Source organism: Lepidothrix coronata, unplaced genomic scaffold (assembly GCF_001604755.1).
Source record: "Lepidothrix coronata isolate B3197 unplaced genomic scaffold, Lepidothrix_coronata-1.0 Scaffold129, whole genome shotgun sequence".
NCBI lineage: Eukaryota > Metazoa > Chordata > Aves > Passeriformes > Pipridae > Lepidothrix > Lepidothrix coronata.
In genome coordinates, this window is record NW_016690309.1 from 110,379 (window position 1) to 118,908 (window position 8,530).

Below are 8,530 nucleotides of genomic sequence, written 5' to 3' on the forward strand. Positions count from 1 at the left end.
AATGAGTAGAAGAGGCTGGACCATCACAAGGCAAGAAGTTTTATGAACAGAGGTCACTAGCAGAAGTCTAGAAAACTATCCAAGCATAATTTATACCTTTTATGTATAATTTTGTGCATACTGAATCCTGCCCTTTTGTGCCTCGTCAAAATATGTCAAAGCAAAAAGTCCCATGTGATAATGAACAGGAGATGGTTACTTCTGATTCATTTAATATACACAGTATGCAAATTATTGTTTAAAGAGCAATTCTCTCTAACCAGACCAACCCCCTTAAAAAAACCCAACAGCCAAGAAAACTGTTGGAGCAGAGATCTGTGAGATCTATCCACCCAGAGCTTTCCTTAGGAAGCTCTGCCCCAGTAGAGCAGTTTGGATACAGAAATGTCTGTGCTGCTTTGCTTGGCTGTTGGTTTTAGGGCAGGCTGGATTTGCAGGTTGGCTTTTTTTCAGATGCACGTCTCTCTCCTGGATTAGAACAAAGCTCTAAGACTAAAGATGATAAATGAAAACATTTAGATAAATCATAGGAGGCTCATCTGCCTCATTTGAATATGACAGGTTTTGGATGGAACCAGGATTCAAGTTACAGGTTTACACAAGTCTAGTGTTCCGCAAAACTATTTAGACATTCTTTCTGTTTTGTTTTGGTTTTAAACCTGAGATTGTATGTCCCAACAAAAGAAGCAATTGAAGTTGTTACTTATAAATTTTCGTTAGAGATGTTTACCATGCCATCAACGTAAGGTATAGACTCAGTCACTCAGATAACTTCTATCTGTATTCGAAAGTTACTTTGTTCAGTACTTCTTCCTTATTAAAATAATTCATTATTTGTCAGAGTGTCAAGATCAAACGTTCCAGGTGTCCATACGTCTCTTCCTGTGTCCGAAAGCCTTCAGAACAGTTGCATGTAAGATCACAGTGCTTTGAACTTATTAACGCTTCCTAAGCCAGAATGTTTGGCATTCCTCTCATTGCTCTTCTGGAGGAACCAGAGGGGAAATGAGTGACTTGAAAACAGTTTATGGGGCATAAGCAATTACTCTTAAAACTCAACTGTGGCTTTTCTTCCCCAAATTTGCCTAACTTTCTCATCTGAGTTATTTCTTCCTTCAGTGCAAGATTCCTTTTCTATATGTTTCTTTTTGTGCTGGACACTACATTACCATATTCTGCAGGATTTAGCAGATTTATTTGTGGGGTTTGTTTTTTATCTCTGAGAATTGCTAAAAATCAGCTAGACTTAATATAATAAAATGACAGGTTTTTAGAAAACAAGTCACTGCTTGGTATCTTGAACTGGATAGAAGTTTTGTTATTCTGTTACTGGGGTTGATTGCTCCTTCCTTCAATGCACATGGTACATGCCACAGTGTGACTGAAGGGATAACAGTTTCCTCCTATTTTGAAGTTTTTTCCTATTATCCTTGGAAATAGATGCACTCTTAATTTAATTGCTTAATGCATTTTAATTTATTGATCCCTGTATTTCCAGTCCTTTGAACTGAATACTGTTTGAATGTTTCCTATTTCAAAGAAAGAGTTTCTTTCCTTATCCAGGCTTCTCACTGGCTCCTACTTTTGTTTTGTTGGCTCTGTGGAGTCTTCATTGCCCCTTTTCCCCAGTCTTAGTTTCCCATTCGGTGTTTTATCTGTCTCACTGAGATTCTCTTGGGCAACATCCTTAAAATCTGTCCCTGTTGTCCCCACCATAACTATGATTTGTATCTTACAAGCTGACTATTGCAACATCTCTTTTGGCCTTCATTCTACCCCCTCTCCAGCCAAAGCCATCTTTCACTGACCCCTCTCAAGTCTCTTTACTATTTACGTCAACTCTGCACCCCCCTTTGATGTCTGTTTCCAATTCCCAACCCTTCTTTCCTGTAACACCTGTGTGCTCTCTCCTCTCCTCTAAGAATCCTGCAGAAAACCTGCCCTTCCCCTGCAGAGCTTGTACGTGAGCATGACCCAGCAGAACACAGAGGGAAGGTACAATGTTTGGTGGATTGTGTTTCTTAATGCAATTATTAGTAACTTCTTGGTTTTCTCTTAAAAGTGTCTTCCTCTATTTCCCTGCAGTGTGTGTGTTCCCTCACATGGCTCGATCAGCTTGAGCTGTCACTGGTAAATACTCCCAGCATGCTCCCAGCAGTGCTTATCTACTCTTGTCTGGCTTTAGCTGTAGCCTTAATGGAAGCTTCAGAAGTCTCTGTTTATGCAGATTTCAAGAAGGAATTGCTGTGAAAATGTCAGCTTGCTGCAATCTCATCTCTTTGTAAATAATTCAGTCCAAGTGCAGAAATTAAAACTGACGGTGCAACTTCTGTTTGCCTCCGTACTCTGCACACCTCGGGCCAAGTTCTTCGTGCTCCAAGCACATCTGTTTAGGAGGGAGATGCAGTGATGTTACAGGCTGTGCTGCTGCCAGAGCACCCAAAGAGAGGCAGTGCGAATCAAGGGCTTGTGTGCTCGTTTTGGTGCAAAGTCCAGTGGCTCCTGAGGGCAAGTTCAGAGCTAAGCTGCCTGTGCTTTGGTTTGGAGCGAGGCAGTTAAAGGACAGGACAGGTTGCTGCTGTGTCCAGAGTGGTAGCACGTGGCACTGGTGCCGTGTGTCCACTCAGTGCATTTCCCAGAGCTCACCCAGTCAGTTTGGCAGTCCTCCAGGATCCTTCATACGAGCAGTTTCTTTGCCTTGTACTCACTTGCACTACTTACCGCTTGTACTACTTCCCCCCAGAGGAAGGGCAAGTATTGTCAAGTAAAAATGTTGAGTTTAGGTGCTTAGGGTGTGTAAATGTGAGACTTAGTCAAAGCAATTAGCTGAGTAACTTCAGCTTCAATTATTTTCCTACCCTGTTTCCAGGCCATGACTAACACTTGCAGTGATACACACCCAGCCTTTTCCAGCATTCACAACCACTACACTGAGCGTTGGCCACAACGGCCTGGGATGAAGAACAACCACAGAGTCCATTTCTGAGCTCTTTGCTTAATCATTGCACATCTACAAGTCAAATTTTAAAACAAAAGCAACACACGTATAAATGCTTTGTAGGTACCAGTTTTTCCTTTAAACTTCGACTGTCCATGTTCTGATTCAAGTATTTCTCACTGTTCTTTACACTTACCAGCTTTGCTGTGGGAATAGGAGCTGCCCATAATTAAGTCCTGGATTTTTTTAAAACAAGTATTTCTAAAATTGTTTTAAGTGTTTGATAAAAGAATTTCTAAACAAGATGTTCAATAACACAGAAGAGGGAGGTCAGATGAGACTTGAAAACATATGCAGAATGACTGTGCTATAAAACAGATTAACAAGATCATTAGTGGCTAGAAATTGAGGCTCGCCTCAGGCTGGCAGCAGAAAGGCCACAGTTTTCTGATCCTGTGGCCTCAGAAACATCCCAACACCCAGTTCCACCTTTTTTGTCCTCATGCCACATTGCATCACTCCTCAATCTTCCCAATTCCAGCTCCTGGCAGGGCCATGCTGTGAACCAGATCAGGGGACCCGTTCCACTGAAAAATAAGAGAAAAAAGCATCAGAAAATAAAAATCATTTCACAATCTAATTCATGGTACACGCCCCACACCCTGGAGGTGGCACACTGTGATGGTGGAGCTGAATTCCTTCCATCTGCACCACCTCCCAAATCAGCCTGGCATCAAACCCCAGTCCAGCCCGACCAAGGACACAGAGAAGGTGACTGTAGTAGCAGGGGATCTGAGGGATAAGGAAAGAGGGTAAAGGGCTTGTTTTGCTTAGAAGATGGCTATAGGGAACCCTGGAAAAACAGGCCATTTTCAACAGGATCATGAGGAGCAAAGCCAGAGGATGTCTGTAGGACTGGAGTGAGGACAAGTCCTGATTGTTTGGACATGAGGAATGTAAGCAGTGGCAGGAGCCTTCTGAGCTTGCAGAGCTGGGGAAGGACGTCACTGCAGCAACACCAAAGCATCAGCTGCTAACACTGTATTTATCCAAACCGTAAGGAACAATTTAAAATAAGAAGAGGTTTCAAAGCTGTGTTTAGCTAGAAGATCTGTGTGGGAGAGGGGTGGATACCTTTGGACTGTGTTAATAATTAAGTGGAGGAGTGTGTTAAAGCCTATGGAATGGACAGCATGGTAGTAAAAATACTGTGACTCACCGAAGCTGGAGGTTAGCAAACAGGCACAAGTAAACACAATTGCACATGACAGATCCTTGTGCACCTAGGCCCATCTCTCCTTAGTGAAACCAAGGCTGAGATGCTCCGTTCACTGCTGGAAACCTCACGACCTCATGGAAATCATTTGATAATGAACCTGCAAGAAATAAAAATTGTCTTGTTCAGAATTAGATGAAAATCCAGCATGTTTCCCAAAGCTCTCCTATAGATTTGCAATATTCAGTGTATTTTCCACTTTTGTTCTCTTAATAATCCCCGAGCTAATGTCTTGCCAGTTAAAAAAAAATACATGAAGAAACCTTCTTTTCTTGGATCATTTCACTCACTCTAAATGCAGTGAGAGCCAGAAGAAAAATCTGGATACATGATTTGAAAGCAGCAACTGCAAGAACTTTTCTAAGCAGCAGGCCTGTGAAGTCTGCTTTTCTGCATACTCGTGTCATCAGAGGTTTAGTTTTTAACTGAGTTATTTTAAAGGGCTTCCCCCATACCTTAAAAAAGTTATCAGCTTTTGCATATATTAATATAATTCTCTCCCCTTCTCCCTGTTTACCTCCTGTTTATGGCTTGAGGTACATTTGGCTCTAGAAACTGGCAGACAAAATCCATAAGGTCTGAATGTACAGCGTCAAATATTCCAAAGCTGGTCTCCTGCCAGCTGACCACCTCTGGGGGTGCACATACACTGGTTGTCTGGGTTCCCCATTCCTATAGCCAGGGCTGGAGACCCAAGGATTCCCAAGGCACTGGGAAATGCTGAGGACAGGACAGGCAGATCACCGATGCTGTTCCAAATGAAGCCCAGTACGAGCAGCATCACACAAGAGCAGTTAATTAGAGCTATATCACAGCATTTTGCATCCATTTAGAGTTATGTTACCAATTGCAGTTGCTTTGATTACCTAACTCATCTGCGTGTCACTTTCCAAATATTTCGTGTTCTCTGACAAATATTTGCTGTTTATCCTGGGGTTCAGCATTACAAATGTTTGTTTAATGTCCAAACTGGGATTTTAAAATGTATCTGATATCTCAGTATACCTCCAGTTTATTTCTATTTAATCTGGAAAGAAAAAAGGTCTTGTCAGTATATACCTACCCTGCCTGTCTCATCCTGAAATGTTTACATGCTGGGAGTTTGCCTGCTGGAGCTGTGTAAAAGGTAAAGTGCCCTGTCACTCTCCCACGTGTTGTCAGGTTTGTCATCGCACACAGACATGCACAAAAAGCCTCTGATGCCCCATACCCAGAGACAGGTACCTCTGCCACTGAAAACAGGGCTGAAGGCACAGCACTGTTATGTTATTACAGGGCAAATGAGGGCAGATTAACTGGGGGTGTGAGCGTGCTGACATCACCTAATTACTCGGTGGTAGAATCACAAGTGCTGTCTCTCCGCTTTGGATTGTACAGTTAGATTAGCTATTACCTATGACTGTGCTCTAAGTAAAAACAAACCCAAGCCTTTTTTTTTTTTTGACCCAGTAAAGCTTCAATTACAACACAAAGTGAAAAAAACGTCTCTTTTTTCCTTATTAAGGGCAATGCCACAGGCTAATGTTAGGAAACTGAGCCAGGAAGAAATCCTCAAAGTGAGGTGTCACAGGCTACAGATCTGCACTTTAAGGTGTTCTGGCAGCAGCTCAGCACTGCTGAAAATGGAAAATCCCACTCCCTCCTCCTACCCTTCCTTCAGGCACAGGTTCCACCATTTACCTTCTTTGGGCTTTGGTGGATTTGGTTTTTTCAAGCCCTTGAGAAGACTGGCCAGTTGTCTGTAGGTGAGTGAGTTGTGTTGCCTCACCTGGGAGCCACGGAAGACCAGAGGTGGCACAAGGGCAAGGAGAGGACACTGGGAGAGGGCAGGAGGAACCCAGACCTTCCCCTGGCAGTTGCAATGTGTTACCTCATTTCACCTGTTTGTTAAACCACAGCTTGGAAGAAGGTGGTAAAGGCCACTCACTTTGGATATTTAAAAAACAGATCAGAGTGGTTGAAATCCCTCCTGGGTCCTTTGTTTTCCCACTGCACCAGTATTGGTTCTTCCCCCATCTTCAAACCCCTGACTGGGGCAATGTCTCTCTTAACAAGCACCCTCTTATCCTTTCCTGCTCTCTTTGTATCAGTCCTTCAAGCTCTATTTCTTTTGCAAATTTTTTTTTCTAATTAGTCAACTCTTCATTGACTGCTATAAATGTAATTATACTCAAATTCTTGCTCCTGTTTACCTCACTATTCAGTTCTTTGGGGCTAGATTTTAGCATTTCACTCAATTTTATACAGTGCTGTTTGCCAATGCATAGCTAAACATCCTAAGACAGCTTTGCAACTTTCATTTGCTCTTAGACAAAAAATTTGAGTCAGTCATTATCCCACTATCAATCCCATGAACTATATGCAGAAAAATATGATTTATTACATAAATAAAGGTGAACTATACATTAAAAAAACAGACTGGAATACTGGAATCAAACTGTACTTAGTCCAGGCCTAATGAATCTCTGATTAAAAATAAAATACAATGCTGATTTTTTCCCCCTAAATTCTGTAAAATCCTAGAAGAGCCCCGTTGGAACAATCAACATTTTTCACCGTTTTTTCTGTTTCTAGCTTTTACATTTTTTCACTCCAGAAATAAGAACTTTACAGCTGGCACGTATATTACACTAATGATGCTTTGATTTAGAAATACAACTGACAGATGTTGAATTAATCTAGTCAGATTTGAGTTACCTTTGAGGCCTAGCTACAGTGTTTTCTTCTGGAAGGTATGCATATTCTTTTTGTCCTCACAGTTGGTGAGAGTCAGGCTGCCTTTTGACAGTGATGTTTTACTCAGGTATCCACTCCCATCCCTGAATTGGAAAGATGTGTATTGTTCTATCGGAGAATGTACTTTGAAATCAGCCTTGGATTTGGTTGCTAATCTGGTGGCTCGGCTTTTCTCTTCTGTAAACAGTGATAAATAGTTTCCAGTGGGCCCAAAACCAGCAAGGCTCTTCACTAAATAGCCTCCAGGCAGAATTACTCTGTGTTGAAGGGACGACCCCTACATTAAAAGAGAAGTTTGATAACACAAACATATGAAAACACTGAATGCTTCCTGCAACATACCCTGTGTGCAGCTCTCTGAACTGGGACAGCTGAACTGGACACCGCTCCAGCAGGAACAGCAGGTTGTACCCAGGGCAGCCTGTACCTGGCACAAGCTTTCTGATAAGCTCCTGGATACCAAAAAGATTATTGAGCAAATATGTTTGATACAGTAGGCTACTCTTTTATATTGTTTTTTCCATTCCTGATCACAAGTCATCATAGCACTAGTAAAAATCAGGTTATTCAATTCTTTGTTGCTTCAAGGGAACGAAAACATAGTTTTAAAAGATATTCATGTACCTTAGGAAAAACCTCCGCCTCTATTGGCTGGATTAATCACTTGGAGCAATGTGCTAAATACACTGAGCCGTTCTTTTTGTGGAACACGAGGATCAAGCCTTGGTTCTTGGCAGCCACATCGTTCATGCCGAGCATACTGGAAGCCACCGCTGTTATTTTTTATTCCTCACGGGACAGCAGAGTGCTCCACAGCAAATAAAGGGACAGCTCCTCCCAGAGGGGCTTATGCTGCAGCAGCAGAGAACTCCCAGGAACTGGGGGACACAAGGGTCACAGTAAAGGTCACGATGAAAGTGTGATGTGGCACCTATGTTTTGAACTCTGTGTGGGACCTGGCACGCTGCAGCCATTTTTATGGGTGGTGTTCAGACTGAGGCTCAGGAAAGGAAAATAATGGACTGCTGAGACATACCAGATGCAGAGACATTGTGGAGGAAAGAAACGGAGACCTTCAAGCTGTACTCTTTGGACACTGAGGAACTCCGAGGGGAGCCTGCAGGTGGGATGGCTATCGATATTTCCACCCTTTTATGTCCATCAGTACCCTGCAACCTGTCCATCCAATACCCAGAAGCAGGTTCTACCTACTTTTGGGAGGGATTCTGGGACACAAAAGTGTTGGGGTTATTTCTGCCTTGCCAGATTCACTGCTGTAGAAGAGCCTAAGCCAGAAAGCTATTTTATAAAACTATAAAAACCAGCAAAATTGCATTCTTGCTGTCCTCTCATATCGCTGCCAAAAAGTATCCGTGGCAGCAAAACTGCAGCTGATGGGAGGTCAGTTCTCCTGCAAACCACATAAACCAGTCATATGTTATCCCTTTGTCCCGAGTGACACATATGGATGCCTGTATTTCTTGTATATATTCCCCTCTGACTGATGAGCCTCCCCCAGCAACTGGGCGAGAACTTACAGAGAGAGGAAGGCAGAAGCAGGGAACACATTGCTGCATATT